The 22,153-nt window shown below is 33.6% G+C and overlaps 1 protein-coding gene across 4 annotated transcripts in view; it reads right to left on the bottom strand.

The window, feature by feature from the left end:
* Window positions 1-22,153, bottom strand: part of CASK (peripheral plasma membrane protein CASK) — a 155,349-nt gene that overhangs the window by 123,295 nt on the left and 9,901 nt on the right. The gene's annotated exons all lie outside the window — the stretch shown is intronic.

The following is a 22,153-nucleotide window of genomic DNA, read 5'->3' as shown; positions in this document are numbered from 1 at the left end:
TCGAAGAAAAAAATGACGCCGTAAAATTATCGTGTACATATAATTACATCTTATCTACCGCAGATTAGGCGAATTATTTATGTATTACATAGAAATACAGAGGGTTTAGTAAAGTGAAAATTGCAAGAGAAAACCGTAAACACCTCACCGGCACTGATTTAGGGGTTAAGAATAAGAAGGTAACAGGTGAACGTTGCTGACCTTGAAGTAAGCTTTTATACAGATTGCTAAGACTTTCGTCGTTTTATAAATATTATATGAGAATTGTTTAAACCCTCGCATATGAATATCAGCAAATCTCTTCTATATAACAGCGAGAGGTTATTTATTTTACTTGAATACTTACTGTAGGTACGTAATAATGTCGACTGTTTTATATTTATGTAACAGGAAATTTTTAAATTTATTTTTCAAGTGAAATTTCTTTAGGCGCGTTGAGAGTAAAATTTCAAGGGCGTCAAGGCAAGAATGTCACGTCATGGAGTAAGGCGACGATTTGGATACCTTTGAATCTTGCCAAAGAAGTTTCACTTCTGACACGTGGGCTCGGCACACAGATTTTTTTTATTTAATTTTTAGTATATAACTTAAGCCCATAATGTAGAGATGGTACTTAAACGAAAAGTCAGCAAATCTTTAACTACATTGAACATTTTATTTTGCTGAGCTTTCATTTATATACAAGTTTGTTCTTATCTACCTATATAGAAAAACTTACCCACTTCACGCATTTATTTTTTCTCTTACCTGTAAAAAGAATATAAAAATGATTACCATATTCAGGATAACTACGTAGGACGTTACAATGTATTCAAATCAGAATAAAGTTCGGGCCATAGAAAATATTATTTTTGCAATAAATCTCATTTATGTAGACAATACTAAATACAATTAATACAAATTACATTTCAGTAACACACAACTTCAAAGGCTGCAGCGGCACAAATAAACGCGTACCATATATTTCATTTGTGGAAGTAAGAGGATTTGGTATAATTTAACAGACATAAAGGACCCTTTTTCAAAAACTTGTTACACAAAATATAAGGTAAAACGTTTACAATATCACAAATAGGATATCTTTTGTTACCCTTCCGAGTTATATATTGAACTCCTATAGGTACATAACATGATAATAACATGATTCGGATCATGGAAACAGTCACTTATTTCGCAAATGAATCTTTATGGATCGGAAAATTTGATAGCATTTTGATGATTGAGTGATCGTGTTTAAATTAAAATTACCAAATAGCTGCGTGTTATTGGTGAGTAAATAACTCTCACAATGTTAAATTCGTGAATTATTTTTTGATATTCCGTTGGATTTTTATCATCTCTGCTTTATAGTAAATCATTTTGAATGTTTTTTAAATCTATAAACGTTTTATTTTGTTGTTAATGTTTATGAAATGAAATTTAACAGACTTTGTCTATTTTTATTAATTTTGTATAAATAGCACGTTCAGTTGATAAAGTTGTTCAATATTCGCCTGCAATCGTCCTCCGCCCACTTATTTCTTACTTGATTCATCCATTCCTGTGATAAAGGCAATATATTTGTGCTCATATATCATTACTACATTTCTTGTAGGGTTTGTACTCGATGCACGTGCCTCGTCGATTTACAACTTAGTATTACGAGAGTGTTCGATTATTTCTCGTGTAGCAGATGATCAGTTAGTGAGCAGATAGATTGCCAAAAATGAAGCATACGTTATCGCATCGCATGTGCGAAAGAAAAATGGCAACCTAACGTGCAGTGCACCTGGATAGCAATAGATTACTGCCTAACTTTAACCTTACAAATAAGAAAAAAAAGTAGGTACTATCAAAAATGTATGTGTACAGAGTTACAGCTACATGAAGAGTACATAAAACATTTAAATATCGTAATAAAATGGGTGAAAACAAATATTCAACAAGATATAGCTAATATATTCAGCACGCATCGATCTAGTGAACGCATTTCAAATCATAACACGTGCAATCTCTATTTTCCTTAGCAACGTGGATGTATAAAGACAGGCCATAAAAATGGAATATCAAATGAAAATTTTCCTTAGCCTGGCCGCTTTATTGCGGTCAGCGCAACGGAAGACTGCAGCACTCCGATATTTTGTTTTGTTGTGCACGAACCCGTAATGTAATAACGAACGCTGAACGATGAAATTTCATAATTGAATATATTTTAATACTTCTCTTTGTTATGAAAATAAACAAGACTCTAGCGCTGTTTATTAATTTCGAAGGACGTCAAACAACTTTAACTTGCAGCAGTTCATAGCTTCATACTTGTTATAAAGATTGAGTTTATCGCGCATGTAACATGTTTCGTACACGATCAAAGTAGAACGAAGTAACGAACAATATGTTTAGCGTGTAATGCACAAGATTTCAAATTAACATAATAAAATACGTACCTACTGTACAGGCGAATAATTCGACTCCGTTAATTCGTGTTCTCGTTAATTTCTTAATGATGTTAAATGGTTTGAAGGAGGCTTGTTTACCAATGTTGTCAAGAAATTAAAGCTTATTGTTATCAGAATAATGAGAGGGCGAGAAATGAAAGGCTGACGATTAACGTTGATACATTAGCTAGATACGAGGGCGGAATTAATCACCAACACGCAGAAATCCACTCAACGCGTTGTAAGTTACTTTTATTGTTTGTTTGTTTTAATCTTTATTAAATTTTTACAACAGTCAAAGATGGTATTTATAAATCACGGCTTTAAGACTTGCTCTTACGTATTTGAATCCTTGCAACAATTTTTCTTTTAAACCAATATATTTACTTAAATTAAAAATATATTAGCGAGGATATTTTTCATTATAAACATTAAATATTATTGAGCCACTAAAAAGTAAAAAACGTTTAAATATAAACCAATTTTAAATGTCACAGCGTAATCATAACAAAACCAAATTAATTAATTTTACCATTATACTCATAAAATGAAAAGACCATCGCTCATTACATCTATGTACTCAGAGCGCTACAATGTCTGCTTTCCATTTTACCTTGTCAATGTAAGAAGCAGTTTTAGTTTAAAATGATTCAATAAAGTCTAGACAACAACGTTCATAGCCCGTGGGTGCCTTGAACTTTAATTAACACACTTACAGCGAAATCTTAGCGACACTAAATGCAATTAAGCGAACATGTTGTATACGGCCTTAATATGAATATTATGAAGGACGATGCATGCAACTAATGCGAAAACTTAAGATTAAAACAGATTAAATTTATATCAAAATCTACTTAGGAAGCATGCAAATGATCGAATAAGGATAACATAGTAGTTGATTAGGTTATTTTCTACAATAAATACACTTAGTTGTTTAGTTTTGTTTTAATATACCAGATAATTAATTTTAAATTAAAAAATCTGTAGGTTGATATGGGACCTCTTTTCAGGTGTGAGGTTACAAAATGATACTTGCATATTTTATAATTTGGTCTCATATGCAGTCTCTTTCAGATGCAGGAGTGGTTCTATCCTTTCTCTACGAATATAATATAAACTTTATTTCTCTCAATTGTTATACATGTCAAAATATTGTATCAGATATCAACTTTCATCATCTCAAGCTTGAAATTTCAATATTGAATTTATATATACGTGCCTGTTCTGCTACTGACAGTCAAGATTAAATTCCAAAACGTGTATTATCTTAATCATATTACACAACGTTTCTCAAAGTGATCATTTGTTGAAAAATATAAAGAAACATATATAGGTAAATAATAATATTGAGTTGAAGCTGAATGTTTTTAAGTCTAAGGCCCTTCGCTCATGGAGCTACTCAAAAATGACTGAACTAATCAGTAATTACGATTACAAACCAGTTACAAATTGTATCTCGCATACAACGCTACTCAAGTTATAAGGTTTCAGTCACTTCTGTTATTTCTTCGTTCATTTTTATCATATAAAACAAAGAAACTCGGGAAACCAGTAGCGTGGAGACCGGCACGACGCGTCGCGCGTGATTGGTTGCTAACGCGTTACTCACCAGTTAGTAACTAGTCGCGTCGTGTGTGAATCTCCATAGAACATGTATGGGCTGTGACGCTCAGGCAACTCGTTAGTAATTTGAGTTTGTGACTAGTTCTTTTTGAGTAGCTCCATGAGCGAAGGGCCTAAATTGTATGACAACTGAATGCCGTGAAGAAGACGAAATCGCACATAAATCAGTTCTACCGTTTGTGAGCACTATGCAAAAACTCACACACATATGTTGAGATTAATTGTTGTACATAGCTGACCTTTTATTCGAACAACTACAGAAAAACAACTGTCGCCAATAATAATAATACAAATATCGAGTACAAATAAAGAGTTTTTATCTCAAAATCTGTAAGTTCATAAGGCATTTTGCTCCTCAGAGACGAATTCTAGATAAAGTAGAAGAAGTTTCGCGTAAGAATTTTATCTAAGCAGCAAGTTGTAATACCTGAAATAATACAGCAAATGAACTATTGATAAATATATTTTAAATTGTCGATATTCAAAATTCAAAATTCGATAACCACCATTATTTTAGCACACAAAATGATCAAATATAATCTCCCGTTCACGTGAATGCGTTAAGCCTGATCAAGGAAACAGAAAGCTTTATGGTAAGGTGGAATTATGTAGAACAGTTTCGATTGGCAACTAAAAGAGGGCAAGTGTGCGATGAACTAAGGATATGTGTAACGGAAAGAGCGCATTTCGGCTTGTAGGAAACAATATATTGGCGGTATTTGTAAATATGATGGTTTATACATATACATGCCTCTTAGTTACTTTATTTTTAAGAAACTAGCATAAACATAAATATGTTGCCTTTGCTTTTCGTAATTAATATAAAGAAATCTTCGACCCTCTGTATGTTTATCAGCTGCCTATTATTTTTGTTTTCTTTTTTAATTATATGTATGGTGTAAAATAAAGCAAATTTCATTTAATTTCAAAAAAAGTAGTTCATGAAACATCTTATTTTTGGAAACAAAGTACAACCTAAGATAGAACATTCAATACCCCACCTGGTATACAAAATACAGTACAATAAATACCAATCGTGCGTAAAGACAAAGCACTAATTCGGAAAGCACATTAAATTTTACAACTAACCTTTCGCTTCAAATGAAACGATAATCCCGCCATTACAACAATATTACAGAGCAAAGATAAAATACCTTTCAGATTCTACCACACTCTGCACACTTATAGTAATGAAATGAAAACCTTTTTCGATATAGACTTTGAAACGTTCGTTTTCATTATACGAAATCTAAATCTGTTCGTTTGATACATAAATGTGTTTCATGTTATAACATACTTGTCGATAAACTTTGAAACGATTTTATACGATTACTACGTATCAGAGCTGTTACATGTTATAAAATGATTTCGCTATCAATTTGAATACAAATATATCTCAAAGAAAATTAAAACGTGTCCAATTTTTATTCTTTAATATTTAAGTCACCGTTAGCAAACCAATAAAAGGTACTTAAACACAAATATACAGGTTTAAAGTTATCAAGAACTTACCTATGTACATTTTTTCCATATAACTCACACACACATAAATCATAATATTGTACTAAGCTTATTAACTGTAGAAAGCTACAATATTATGATTTATGATTTATGTGAAACGGTTATTCATTATTAATTTAAGGCAAAACTGTAAATAAAAGGTACCTAGCTCTAAAGTAAAAGTAACACAGGTGTAAATATTGAATGGAGCAGGCCTAGACTAAATAGGGAACATAATGTTGATTGAATAATTTATGCAAACGAAAATGTCAAGCCTCATTTGGACCAATAAAACAACTGAGAATCTGACCTATTTAGTGTGGTCGAAGCATGACAAAAGCTCTGTATAATATAAAGGCGATGAGAATATTCCGAATGCATTAGCAACAGTTAGCTGAAGAAAAGTGCTACGAAATTCTTTTCTCTTACAAATTCGCGCACATTGTCAGTGAATAATGAAGAATGCCAAGAGAACTAATTATACATGAAGTATTATGCTAAGTAGGGATAATATCATTCTGATATGCTGGTTTTAACTACTTTTATTCAGTCCTTATTTGCACTCGGCTTTACCTGATAATAAAGTACATGTCATACAATAAAGTACATGATAAAAATACATGTCTTTCTTTCAATTTAGATTTACATATTTGATAACAATATAATACTTGCCGTAAATAACAATCTCAGCTAATTTTATAACATAAGAATCTTCAAGAGAAACTGACTTGAAAATTAAGCAAAATTTTAGTTTTTGTGCAAATACAATCGTCGTGTTTGCGTTCGTTACGAGTTACGACACAACTTTGTTCCGCACGCTGCATTACCCTTGCTATGGAATTATAAAGAAACCAGTAAAAATCTTACAATAGCTCAAAAAGCATTGCTCTTTTGAAATGGAAAAAGGTAAAGACTTGAAAATACTGCGTTTTTTCGCTACTCGTATAAGCATCGCTTATTGCACGCGACAAGCACACTATGCTCTATGATACAAATGTAAAACGTACTGATTTTTATGTTTATATATAGTTCGTCCACACGTCAGTAGTACGAATACGAATAAATATAACACAACTATTTCAGGGTAAGAAAATATCATGTGTAGGTACATCTTTTACCAATTAAAACAAGACCTGTATTCAACCAAAGGAGAAAATTGATACTATCAATAGAACCTAGTACAGAAAAATTCTGTAAGGGTTATTTTTATTTCGTATGTCCCCAGATTTCGGTAAAATAATAGAACCCATTCTTGAAAACAGAATAGCTTGTAGCTGAAACCAAATCTCACACTTTGTTAGTATCCGAGTATATAAAGACTATTTGGAAATGTCCGCAAAGTCGACCGTAGGAAATGGTCAATGTCGCTTTTTAAATTGCTTTCGCTTTAGCCACGAATTACATGAAAAGAGTCGCAATAAACGTCATATCATGTCTTCATAAAGATAAACTATCAAAGTACTCATAAACCTACACAAAATACAAAATGTTTTGTATGTCCATTTAGTTATTCCATAGATCTCATGTGTATATAAATATCCTGATGGATAATGATTTTACCATGGAATTCATGGAAACCCTACACAGAAAAAATACCTATGTAATAATGTATAACGTTCTTACCTCCATTTTATAATACACATTTTCAATAAAATTTAAACTTTGAAGTATGTTTATTGTATTCAGTGTAGATATTAAATTCAAAGACTGCTTATCTATTAAACAGAACAGAACATTAAATAGAGTGACCTGTATTACAGGTTTTACACCTACCATAGGCACCAGCTTTCCACATCTGTTTAATCTATAAAAAAAATCCCGAACAAAATAGTCCCAAAATACGCCGTTACAATTGAACGAAAATCAGCAAACGTGATTGCTCAGAACGTATTTAAGTTCTCCATCAACAAATCGATTTTCAAAGACATCTTTCGGTACAATCACACCGTTTATAGTCAGTGACTTTCGCTTTCCCATGTACAAAGAGTGAAATGGGAGCAACGGACCATGATAGTCGGAGTTCTTTACAAATCGAAGTCCTGAAAGGGATGAGAATTCTTTACGCGTAAAACTTAAATGAATAATGTAAATAATAGAACGTTATCAGTTGGATTGGTTGTTCAAATGTAGAACTATAGACGTCGGGAGTATTGAAATGTGTCATAAAGGGCACTGGTCCGGGAGCCAGCAGCAGATTTTATGACCAAGTTCCTCTCAAGCGGTAATTAGTAAAATGCATCAAAGTATAGTATTATGAAGCCTCGTGAACGTCAGCTGGAGCTCGGTTGAGGGGAAGAGCGGTTGTAGCCTCCCGTATCAGCTGACGGTTTTTCCACCAAGATACAGCCAGCTGACATATATATTTATCCACAGTTACATATAAGCTATCATCAGGTAAATTTTTGTTTGAGAGGAAATAACGGAAAATAAATTTTTCTTTAAATTTAACTTTCATGTTCGAGACACCAGCTGACGTATAATACACCATGTTGTAACCAGCTGACTATTTTTTTTCGTTGAGATATTGGGTTAGCTACAATTTGACAAATTTTTAGCTGAGAGGAAATGAATGAATGAATGTATTTTTTTCCTATGTGCGTGGGAGGCTCACCCCCCCCCAACCGAGCGCCAGCTGACGTTCACGAGGCTTTATAATACTATACTCTCATGCGTCAGACGAATTATCTCTTGAGAGGAAATAGTTAACCAAATTTGCACCTGGCTCCCTAACCAACATTTCAGGTGCAAAATAAGATAATATTGTTGTAAGATCAATAAAAAAAGAACTGATGTCATATAAGCTAAATTCTCAAAATACTAAATAGGTATTCACTTTCAACAGTGGTTAAAATAAACCTTCGATGGTTTGGCTTTACCATAAAATATACAAATACATATTCTAATCTTTGTAACCGATATAATTGATATATTAGAAATGCTATCAACAACTCAATTTTATTGTTTGATCACGATTATAAAAAACTTTTTTTACTCAGGAAATAATGAAGCAATGCTTTATAGTATATCGCTTAAGGTAGTTAAATGTTAATCGGAATCTGCAACTGAAACACTGTACTTACGAAGACTTATCATAACGATCCGGTATAATGGAGAGCTTTTAACATTTTACACCGCAACGTTTTAAGTGATTTCAATAAATGTTTGCAGTAAAACGTCTTTGTTTATATTATAGGAAACATTATACAAGGTGCATTTAATAAAGAGCACAATACAGGTTGAAATAAGAAAAAACATTTCATCATATTGAAAGTTAGCGTATAGCAATCAAGACTAGATGTTATAAGAGAATTCAACAGACTTTAAAAGAACGAACTATTTTTGTATTAAAATATGAAAATAAAATGTACCACGAAATATGTGAAAGAAATTCCAAATACAATGTGACTACAGACAAATGGACACAAATGCAGACATGATGAGGTTATATTTTCTGCAGCGACAAAACATATTTCAGGCTCACAAATACGTGCTTATATTACATAAGTTGAAACCTTTTAAAATATTTCATTTCATACTTAATTAGAATTGTAAGAAATTAAATAGTAACATCGTTATGAAAACAATGTATATTAAAAAGTGTTTCTAACGAGAAGCTAGCTGTTTTTAATAAGAATATACTGACATTACTGAATACAACCTCTTTTTATACAAAGTGCTACATTTTCTCGCTTCTTTCTCGTAGAGGCAATATGTTACTGCAATATCATACGCTTTGGACAGTACATTTGTTTACGAAAATCATAACTTTCGTATCACGATTGCATGTTCTAATTGCTACCATAACAACTCTGTTTTCGCTGGAAGCATAAAAGGGTAGGTTGGATTAAACAGTTTTTTATTTCAAAAATATTTGTCGACACAATTTTTGTAAGCACGTAGATAAAACTTATTACAGTTTTTCGTAAATAAAAGAAAAAAATTTTCAACTCTCACAGTCATCTAATTAATATAAATTGTCATTAGTAGCTTCTATAAGGAACAAATAATAAATTTAATAATTCAATTACGAACGAGGTTATCTATTGCCATTTAAAGATATTAATATTCTTTCTGACCTAATTTCATGGTGCAAAGGTTCATTTAATACTACAAACTATCCAGTGTAGACTAAGTCTTAGATAAGTAGGTCTTATAATAATTATGTCGTTAGTTTTATTATACTTTTTTCATTCGATAATGCTAACTAATGGATTGCTTTACTTCAGCATCAATAATAATTAGAGATAGCTACTGTATCATATTAGTATGGGTATTGGTTAATCATATTAGTCTGAGTTGTATGTAAATTAGCACTTTGACGTGTATTCGTTATGATTATGTACAAATAAAGCAATTATTCATAAAGTCGATTAAAAACAACACGTAAATAATTCATACGACTTTAGATATTGATTCTTTCACATACTACCACACAAGAATATGCAAATGCAAATCCTTTTAGCTACCGTTATCCAAAGAAAACCCGCCTAAGCACCTTTCGATTCCTGACTTTGTATACATTGTAAAAATAGGTAGGTAATATCGACTGCTTTTCATTTCTTAACAACGCTATGCCTTTGAACCTATCAACCTTTGAGGGCAGGAGTAGCGGTAGGGGTATTATGAAATCAATATCGGGATCCCCTATTTGCTTCATGTGTCCATAATCCTCTATCAAAGGGAAAGGAGCGTTGTGTATCCTGTATAACCTAATAATGTTATAAGGCACGTGAGCCAATTTGGTCGTAAACGTGGCATTTTACAGGTACATACAAGGAGCTTTCGACACGAGAAATCACTTCCTGCAATCGGGTGATTGTCAATAGGTATTAGAAAATGTTGATTTAAAATTGAAGTTGAATATAATACGACTGGAATACAACCAAATACATTTCAATACGCATTATTTTTAACCGACTTGAAAAAAAAGGAGGAGGTTATCAATTCGGCCGGTATATTTTTTATATCTTGTACTACGACGCGAATAACAAGTTACCTTATCTATATCCCATCTATACATGATTAAATAGGCATTTCGATGGTAAATAGGTTTGTCATTTGCATAATTCAGCGCCATAACAATTAGTAGGTACTAGCACCTGAGCATTATCTCAACAATGCTATCGGCTTTATAGCTATGATTTATACACGGCTTTTGTCATTTTCAAGTGAAACTCGTGGCATGTGTGCTACGCTAACAACTTGCACTATGTCTCTACTCTATAATAAATGTATATGTATGGTTATGTGTATGGTTTAACGAGTATTGTATTTTACAAGTTTCTTAACTGCTGCACTTTATTCAAAATGCGAATCGCGGAATCAAAGTTATGTAACATGTCAAATAATTTGTTTGTTATTTCATAAACATTGTAAATAATAAAATAGTCCAGTTAATCTCGATGTTTTAAAGGTTACGTGCAAATCATATTATTTATTATTAGAAAATAGAAATAGAAAATAGAAAACAATATTATTTACTAAACACTTTATTATTACACATATTATTTTTATAAAATTTAAAAGTAAATACTAAATCTCATAGTTACAGCTTTAATATGTGTAACGGGGCGGCCTTATCACTTCAGAGGTAGTTATTATAACAGATTATGTTTATAAACACAGAAATTGGCATAACAACTGTGTTTATAAATATATCTGTTTACAATAATTCAAAGAAAAACATATAAGTAATTCAGATAGAGAACGCAAGGTAAATATGAACTGTATTCTATAAAAAAATGTAAGCAAAATACAAAAACTCCGGTAAGCGAATCACGTACTACGGTAATCTTATTTCTATCTGAACATCAAATAAATTGTACATTGAACTACTTCGTCTCCAGCCGTTTACAGCCAGTATTAATAAAAGTGAAGTAAACCTTAAAAATTATTGTGTCTCAGGAGCTTTATGTCTCAACTTTTTATTAGAATATAAGAGGCTAAAATATGGAATAAATTATTTTGCGCGACTTTACGAGGTTTAAGTATGACGTACTAAAATCGTTTATAACGTAGCGTTTTACCGAATACAAACATGGTCTTTCCAAGGCTATATAAATGCTCAATGAATCAATAAAGAGCGTTTTCTTACTGTAAAATGAACAGATTTTGCACCGAATACAAGAAATGCGTTTCACAGAAATGACACTACCACACACTGCAGTTATTTGTTGACCTTACACGTTGTAATAAGTTCAGCAATATCGATGTTTTCGGTAAACACGAATAAAACGTAAGGATATGAGAGTGTTGCGCAACTTCTGGCACAAGGCCACAGACGATCTCATGGTGCTTTTGCGCGATATCTACGGTATATCTAGACTTGTAAAATATGAGCGGTTGAAACCGCTGGCGCACAGGCGTTCATTATAATAAATTGGTGTACAGATGCGTATGCTTCGTAGATAATTTTACCTTGTAAAATACTGCACAATCGCGGGACTTTATTTCCTTATACAATCTTACAAAAACGAAGGCTCTTACAGCTGCCTATTCCCGTAAAGAAAAAAAGCAAATGGTAGTTCAAAGGTCTTTATCCACTTATAAATACATTTTATATAACGATCATTCGTTTAAAATAGCGAATTGTATCCTTATATCCGCGTATCAAGTTTAACAAGTAACAAATCCTCCGCTATAGCGAGCGTTTGAAAACGGCTGCAATACACCAGTGCATTGCTTCCACGCTTTACAATATAGCGAACATTTCAGTTCTTCCAAACGCCTGGAAGTTTTCCGTTCGATTTGCTCTTAAGCTTCATGTGCGTCAAACTTACTGAGCGGGAATCGAGGTGTTGCAATTTATACGAATTTCCTATACATAACGCACAGATTCGACCGCAATGCGCTGATACACATAATTGAATAAGTGATAATGGCGAAATTATAAAAACTGATACTAAAAATTAGAAAAAATCTGCAGGCTTAAATTATCAACGCACTGAGAATAAGACACGCATAAATTAAGACATTATAGAAAAAATAAATTACTTTTCTACAATATAATAGTAAATGAAAAAAAAAGGTTGAGAAGCGTTATGTAAAAATGCTTAAAGGCTTCAGTGTGCAGGTATATTTCAGTCGGGCGTTAATCTTGAAATCCGGGTAAGAACGGCAGACATTTAAAAATGATAGTACTTATATTTGCGGACATTATCCCGGTCCAGACACAAGTGCAGAACCGACTGAAATAAATGCTACATCATGAGTGGAAAATAAGTTACGATTTGTAACAATTCAGGTTTTCTACACACTGACATTTTCGTACCTTATAAAGGTTACATCGTAAAAGCTGGTCAGAGCCTAACATATATCGCTTTCCAACTATTCCCTTGCATTATAACAAGGTTTTGGATTCCATCCAAATTAGAAATAATACAATCTTCGCGGAGAGCGCGACTAATATGTGTGCCAACACAACTTGCGTTGAAAAGGCTGCATAATACTGCGTTCTAAATGACCAAGTACTCGTATTGATAAATTAACCATATCATTTGAGTGTTATATCATATTGCTATCCATTACAAACGTTACGTAACCCCAGCGAGTTTTTGAGAAAAATCTAATTAGCTTTCAGAATTCTAGAGCGGACGTGAAATACGCGCGCACGTACCGCCTAGTTTTTGCAGAGTAACATAAAACATTGCCGTATAATTAAACTCACCCTTAATTACTGGTAAACAAATATTCAGATTTTGTAATAGCTGTACAAAACAATTTACGATTACGAATACTAATGGCGTATTATTTTATGAAAATTAAAGCGGTTACACAATTGGTCAATTACGTGCTTTAGTTAAAAAGCCAGATTCTTTGTATAAATAATAATTGAAATTTTCAGCTGACTTTTGAATCAACATAACGAAATATAAAAAAAAATCGTCACAGAAAACGAGGAAATTTATTACATCAAAGACCTGCCTATAAATAACATTTCCTAATGTATTATCTTCGTTTTGACAGATGGGCTTTTTTATTCAAACACCGCAGCTTATTGAATTAAGTTTCACTTTTGTATCATTATATTAACTGGCAAGAGTCCAAATAAAATCACTCGTTTACCGGGTATTTGGCGAACAAATCTGGATGACCCAACGCCGCATAAAGAGTGGAAAAATAATATCCATTTCCCCTTCAATGTATTACATGAAAACTAAAAACTGCCGTGACCCACAAACTTTATTACATTCAACTGAAATTCTGCTGTCTGGAATTGCACAAGTGAAATTTCGTAAGTCAATAGGTCGCACATTTGAATCGCTCGAGCATACTGCCAATTGGATCATGTGTTTTATGTCGTGAAAACTAACAGTAATATGAACTGAACTGGCTAAAGTATTAGTCATAACGATGGTTGAATCATCTTTTATATCTAATAATTAATCGTAGGTAATACAATTTTTCATACTTTTTTAAACTTATAACTCAGGTCTCCAAAATACAGCTTGAAATGTGGATTGAAACGATTTTGATACTATCCATATTACCTTAGTCAAAAAGGAAATTCATTATCAGTTTCGCTACGGAAGTTTCTTTTAAGTTAAATTTCGTTGATTGGTTTTTATCTCAAATTCTATTACTACATAATATAATTTCCTTATCATGTATTATAATATGTACATGACAGTGCACAGTAATTAGTTTAACAAACCATAAATTATGACCTAATTTTAGCTCTAATTCAAAACATGATAGTTTGACACACTTTGAAACTTGTAAACCCGAGGGACAAGTGTTATGATTCATCGTATTGGTGGATAAACAATAATTTTAGCTTTCATGTGAAAATAATCATTGCGTCTATTTATTTACCGTCAACATCAACATAATGCTATCATTATCAGATATTAGGTCATTGTACTTGAGTATTTTTTTTTGTGAAAAACATAAAAAAGGCAATATTAACTACATCTACTTTATCAAACGAGAGAGAGTATTATTCCATAGAAAAACATAGAAATGTTAATAGTAAAAACATTTTGATATCAATTTCTCGCCAATTATGTATCGTTTCATATTATGAACAAAAATAACTCGTTAATTATGATGAAAAACTTCCACGTGACTTTGTTTCCAATTAAAATTTTAACAATATTATTCGGACAAATGAAGGTTGCGTAGCAGATTTAAATTTACTACAATTATTTAATATGTTCAATCATATAATAAATGTAAATATTGATCAACAACCGAATGAATAGTTGGGCGTATCCGGCTAAGACAGTTACTGACTAACCACGCGGTAACTTTAAAATTGAATTAACTGAGACGTGGCCCATATTGTTCGGTTAGTGAGCTCTAATTATATTTACTCTGTCTCCTGTTACAATATTACCAGACTCGAATCAAGTTTCAGTTTTAACAGTCTCTTCATGAAGTTCTACATTTTGTTTCGAACTGGGTTTCTTTGCCCCTTTTCTTTCGAGTTTTCACTTTGAAACCTTTTGTCGTGGATACTTTCTTTTCACTTGAATTATATATAATTTCATCGCTATGTATACATTTGTATATATTTTAATCCGGTTTGCAGAAGTTTCGACCGTCTACCAACTGCTCAAACATATTGATGTTCTCATGAACCCTTCGAATCAAAGTTTTTCTTTATTCGTTTCAGAGGATATATGAATTTCTCGGAAGTAAATTAAATACTGAATTTTTTTTAATTTTCCTGGACATAGCGCGATTGATATTATTATATTTATTTAATACGAATGTTTTCTATTTATCTATGTACCATCATAATATGGACATACCAAGAGTGGGGTCCTAACTGTAACTTAATTATTGTATCTTAATGAAATGGACATGTAGCTATAACATTGTGTAAAATCAAACCTTTACAAACATGCAAAAGCATTCCAACATCCAGATTGCATTCATTTGCTGTGTGTCATGTTTTAAACTTTCAGTGCATACGAAACATTGTATACCGTCAAAAATGAAACGCTTGACCCTTTATAATTTTCTATTTTTGAGGCACGCTTTTCGGCAGCAGATGTTCATCATTTGTTTCGCCTACCTGACACGACTGAATGAAACATGAAATTTTCATATCCTTCGAAAAATACAAAATGTCCGTATAACAAGGATTTATCACAAAATGTTAGGAGTTGGGACCGGCAGCAACAATTTTCAACCCCAATGTTTGTTAATTGTATGTACATGTATTCATTATAACGACTGTTATTTTTTGGATTCATTTATGGATATAATAATATGGCTGAAATACTGACAACATTTTAATATACTTCGTATTGCATTTGACAAAAACACTCCTCAAATTAATCCCAGCGAAATAGTCCTGCAATATTCTAATTGATCATGCACTTTACAAACAATGCAATTCAAAGCGATCCAATTTAACTAGATTCGCCTGGGGCAGTCGATTGCAGTCAAAATCATCTACCTATTGTCCACTAGTGACAATCACGACTTGTAGCTAATAAATCAATGACCTAACACGATATGATAATAGACTAAAATGACAAAAGATGAGTTATAATCATATATGAGTATCACACAGTATATTACAACAACTATGGATACAATTCGACCTAACTAAAAGCTTAATACATGATTAAATCGAGGTCATTTAGGTCACACACATCGGCGAATCTGAAAAGAGCATCACCGAATGTTTATATTTAAAAGTTCCACCTCGCACCCTCGTATCTCAGATCGGCACACGCTCAAAACCGCACGGTCGGTTGGTAGTCATTAGTCTGATTAATGAGTGGACGCGTTCAGGATTATGCGCTAATTCCGCAAAAAAATCCCTATCAGAGGTTGGGAAAAATAACGGTGGCATTGCTGGCCCGACGAATTTCAAGCGAGTTTTAAATTAATCAGCGGGCTTGGTTAGCGCAAGAGGCAATTAAAAATTTGCAATGGTAATTTGGGAGCTGGCGTATGTTGTGGTCTTTGGAGACCTAATAAAAGGGATCATTGCAACCGTGAATATGTCCCAGATTGAATTGCCACACCAACGCGAAGCGGAAATGAAAATACAGCACAAAGTAGCAGCTTGTGATGTGATATCATCAGCTAAATATACATTTTATGCACCATGATAATAAAGGCCACATTTATTTACAATTAATGAAATGTTCCCAATGGAAATGGTTAAAATAATATATAAAAAATGTGTAGGTGGTAGGCTCATAGGCGATTGCGCGTAGGCGGAAGTTTCTTATGTGAATTTGCCCACGTAGCATTTAACAATATAACTGTACGTATTATAAACGGAGAGAGTATATTAATAAAAAGTGAGACTGATGAAACGTAAAGATTAATTTCAATATTTCAATTATTTATGTGTCTCAATTAAAACCTAACCATTCAATAGCACGTCGTTTCTGTATCTATCCATTATAAAAGAAAGCTGTAACAATATACACCTAGCGCGGTAGGTAAGTAACAGTTGTCTCTCTAAAACCAAGCTCTCACCGACACTGTATCCATTTTTCACGAATGTACTCGACGAATTCGCGGCATGTGACATTTGCTAAAGTTTTTATCCTATCTCTTGAATATTCCACACTCCAACGAATGTGACAAGCACTGCGCGTTCCGAAATGAAATATAAGTTTTCGTTTTTGTAGAGCTTGTGTGCATAAAGGACCTAGGGGCGCGAGAATAAATATTAGACACTTAAATTAGCGCTTCTCTTTTGTGCGTCATAATTACCTCCGGTTAAAGTTCAGGAAATCGTGGGTTTAAATGCAGTTGTATAACTTTATAATGAGCAACATTAAGAACGTTAAACTTTGAATGTCTTAACTGCAAGCAAACATTGATATTCAGAATTAAAATAACATTTGAAAGCGGTCGTATTTGTGAATGAACGTGTTCCTTATTGTTCTAGTGATAAAGCATACAGCTTACTTCTAATAAAGTAACAAATTGAAGCCGTTGACGACAAGTTACATACAGAATAAAATGCTTCATCCGAGTAATACTACGAGCAAATATTTGAGCAGTGTCCACATGGTGAAAGCCTTTGGGCCAAATCTAAGGGCGTTACGTCTGTGTTGCGCTTTCCTTTGACGAGGCTGTGGACATGATACAATAGTTGCTGGGTACACACTGACGAGAATAGACAAAGTTTTTGATGTAATATGATGCAAGATTGATTAAGGTACCTACTAAATTTATTAATAAAGCAAAATCCGTTATTGTTTTGCTTTTGTTTGCATAATGGTATATATTTATTTTTAAGCATCAGCTCTAACTCCTAACAACTCGTGTCAGTCAAAAAAATAACATTGCAATGCTAAAGTATTCAACAAAACCTGTCATAACTTCAGATGTATGTCTATCACTTTGGGGTCGGAAAAAGATATTACTCCATGACTATATTATTTGTGTTGACTTATGGATCTGAGACGTGGTCGCTAACCGCGGGCATGGTGCAAAAGCTTCGCGTCGCTCAACGAGCTATGGAACGGGCTATGCTCGGGGTTTCTTTGCGTGATCGAATCAGAAATGAGGAGATCCGCAAAAGAACTAAAGTCACTGTCATAGCCCACCGTATTAGTAAGTTGAAGTGGCGCTGGGCTGGGCATATAGCCCGCAGAACCGATGGCCGTTGGGGCAAAAAGGTTCTTGAGTGGCGACCACGTACAGGACGTCGCAGTGTGGGACTGCCTACAACGCGATGGACAGACGACCTGATCAAAGTGGCGGGGAGCCGCTGGATTCAGGCCGCTGGTGTTCGGTCGTTTTGGAAATCTTTGGGGGAGGCCTATGTCCTGCAGTGGACGTCCTGAAAGGCTGGAAATGATGATGATGATGATGATATTATTTGTTACCTACTTAATACTCTTAACGTAATCTCTACAAAACCGATCCTAAAACGGTTTCACTTAATGAAAGCTGCATCACACTTTGTTCTGCAACTTTTTGATGGAATTGCATTTTAAATTACGGAGAAAGAAATTTACACTTCGCTTCACTGGTTCCGTTTATTTTTATACAACGGTTTTATTTTCTATACCGGCCTAGATACGTCATCGTCGGTTATAATTTATTGATTGGTGTGTTTATTTTAATTAATTTAATATTGTATGACACTTCTAGAGTGGATTAAAAATTATTTATGACCGATCGTATACCTAGTGTTTTTTGAGTAGTTTTTCGATTATTTCGCGGATAAATTCCTACCAAATACTTACTCAAACCGACTTAACTTCATGTTTAACAAGAGCTTGAATAATATTTAATTGTCAGCGACATACAAAAATTATATCTTCAAGAACAGATCCCAGTATTCAGTTACGTGACTTAATCCCTCTAGCCAGTTGTAAAATGCACCGAATCCCAAGTCGCGAGGAGACGCGGGGAACATCTAATAACATCTGGTAATAAGACCGTCTGCCAACTTGGTACCGAGGTGAAGTTATAACAAGGATTTGCAACACGAGATATAATATATCAATTATTTGCTCGTGTCGAAATGGGAATTGGGAAATGCTGTTATGAAATTGCATGCTATTATCAGAACAGGTAAACAATTACGAATTGCGAAAGTGACGCGATTGAAAATATGGTACGAATAATGGAAAGACGAGGAAAAAGGTATTAATAGACTTGAGAGAAAAGTTGATAGGGCAAAAGTTATATAAAAAAATCATCCGAAACTTTAGAACATTTTGGCATAATCTATAAATGTGGGTAGGTATTAAATCGATTTCGTTGCAGTATGTATGAAATGAGAGCCAATAATATAGACCAGTATCGCAATATGATTAAGTGCCTCAACAAAAATGCGTAGGCGAACATGCCTACACATAAAAATTTAAAGAACTGTTTGAAGCATCAATAGGTTATTTATTATCGCTTAAATAATGAAAATACGTATTGTTGTGGTTCAATTTTCATCACTTACAAAAAAGTGATAAAGACCCTTCCGATTAAATATTATTTTTAAACGTGGCTCCCCAATCTAACTCAATCTAGAACATTCTCGAAACGTCCCAGCAATTGGAACAAGCAGTCCCACCGCAGGTAATACGTCTGAACGTAGCTGCAATGTGACGCATTCAATGGTGCATCGTGCGACGCTTCGCATTTGTACGTCTCTTACGCGGACATTGATCAAGTTGAGCGTAGTTGGCCGTTAGTTTTGAGCGTAAAACGGTATGCAATTGTGGATGTGCACTCGATATGAGTGGATCGTGTTACGTGTATGAGCTGTGAATGTAATACGATGGGAACGAATAATCAACTGATATGAGTATTGACATCTGTTTCAGAATCACGTGAAATGCCGAAAATTACACAAAAGCACATGAAATGTAGTCAGTGAAATCATCTAGATGTATAGAGATATAAGTCTTTGAAAAACGGTAACAAATTCAACTTCCAAATTCCAATCAGACATAGCAGAGCCTTTTCTAAACCGTAGAAATTTCCATTTTGCGCAGTAATTAAACAGAACAAGAGTCGCTAGTTCGCTCTCACTCAATGACGATAATAACAAGCAATAACAAGCGAATAACAGAGTCATACTGTTCCCGACACATAATAAAAGACGAATATCCAAAACACCTCCCGCTGGCCCTTAAATTAAAGAGGGTTGACACTTTCCGAACTTAGCGGGATAAATTATGACGTAGCAACGACTGGCGCTCATTAATAACAACGTTATTATTTAAAGTCAACGTTTAATGTAAAATGTGATCCAGGTTGTGTCGGTTCTAAAATCTGGTGTTTGAATACGCGTTACGGGCGATTAGATGATTAGTATGTCTTTGTTTTATTAATAGATTTTACAAGTGGTCCAGATGTATACTTTTATGACACAAAAAAGACGGGTTGCACTCCGGGAGTGCCGGCAGAAGTGAAAACGCGCGTAGTAGAGAGGGGATAGCTGTCTACTCTCCATCCGTCTTACGCTTTTTCGATCAGGTCACGTGTCCTGACGCGAGTTTAAGATTTTATACCCATTACAGAAAAAGTGCTCAACGCCGCTAAAGAAGTTTTCACTTCAAAAACATAATACGTTTGTCAGCAGACCTGCGAGCATATTTCGAAAGTATGAATAGATATGTCGATGACGTTGTATAGAATATAGTCTTTTTTAATAAATTGCACAGTGGTATTAAATCTTACGATATAAGTTATATTGTAAATTATTGTCAATTAGGTAGTTTTTATAAATTTAAGAAATTATATATTCTATTATTTCATACGTAATACATCTTAACATTATGAAAAAAACCACTTCCCAAAATCCAACTCTCATCCCTACTCCACACACTATATTTTATCAGCCTACACAATATTATTTCCGCAGCTTTAGATCTTAATTTCAACTAGTGTCACATAACTCACACCAGTGAAATGTATGGGCTACGTGCGAATTCGTCTGACATGTACGTACACGCGTACGTACCGTGCGTTCAAATATTTTATACACCTAGCGGGAAATACCTACATTTAGACGGAATTTATGTTAGTTAGGAGTTAGGTTATAAGGTGACGTATACAAAATGTACGAGTAATTTGTTTTGTAATAGAGACATTATTGTGGGGATTAAGGTTATAACTTATAAGGGCAAATGTAAACGTTGGTTATCAAAATAATGTCATTTGTTTTGTTATGGTGTCGTTATGGAATATAATGTTATAATTAATGTTATCTTTTGATTGCGAAAAAATCCTGATTATTCTCATGTACATTGTTTATTTTTAGCACAATGGCGTGTGGTATTTAAAAGAATATTTTAATTTATTTACGTTAGATAGACTTATGGAGATTTTTAATTTATAACATAAGGTAGATAAATATATTTATCAAGCAGAATAAATATCTCTAAAAAAAAGTAAACCATTTTTAAAGAATCAATTATAGTTTATTGTAGGAAGGTTATCTTTTATTATAGAGTTTCATTGTTGAATGCCTGTTATGAACAAGTTATTGCAGAAAAATAACTGCGATACAAAAAAAATATAACGCCAGCCAAAGAGTATATTATATTTATACGCCCTCTAGTGAATACGGACCAAAACAACACAACTTTAAAATAGTTGATGTTTCCAGAAATTGTTCCTAAAATTCATACAAGATGGCGTTTTACAGTACTTTTGAAAATTGAATTTTTTCCAGTCTCGCGTATATTATTCCATCACAGGACATCACGACAAACGTTTTAATAATTGTTTATTATTAACGTAATATAAAACTAAGCGGTACATAAATCACATTGGCAAGCATTTAACTTTTTATATTACGTGAATAACGGTGGCAATACTCTAATATTGTTCAGAGGCCTCTATAGTTAGTTTAAACTTAAAGTACGGTAGTAAAATTCGTAATAGCGTGTTTGACTGAAGCATTACATCGTTCACCTTTATCTTTAAAAAACGCAACGGAGCGCGTATGGTAGCGGCACTATACTGCACGCTGAGCGGCGGCACTATTAATAACTTTCAAATACACAGTATCTTCCAACGCGGCGCAGCACGTATAACGGCGGCATTACACAGCAAACCGATCTCGTCGAACGGCGGCACGAGCTCAACGAGCGGCGGCACTAACTGGACGAGCGGCGGCATTAGCTTGACGTACGGCGCGTCCAGCACGCAGATCGTATGTGAAGGCGGCATTATAC

The sequence above is a fragment of the Colias eurytheme genome, chromosome 5, assembly GCF_061535395.1.
Source record: "Colias eurytheme isolate Ceu_HAF_F1 chromosome 5, ilColEury1 Martin Lab GWU primary, whole genome shotgun sequence".
In the NCBI taxonomy this organism is placed as follows: Eukaryota; Metazoa; Arthropoda; class Insecta; order Lepidoptera; family Pieridae; genus Colias; species Colias eurytheme.
Note: the sequence above shows the minus strand (reverse complement) of the source record. Positions and strands in the feature narration are given on the sequence as shown.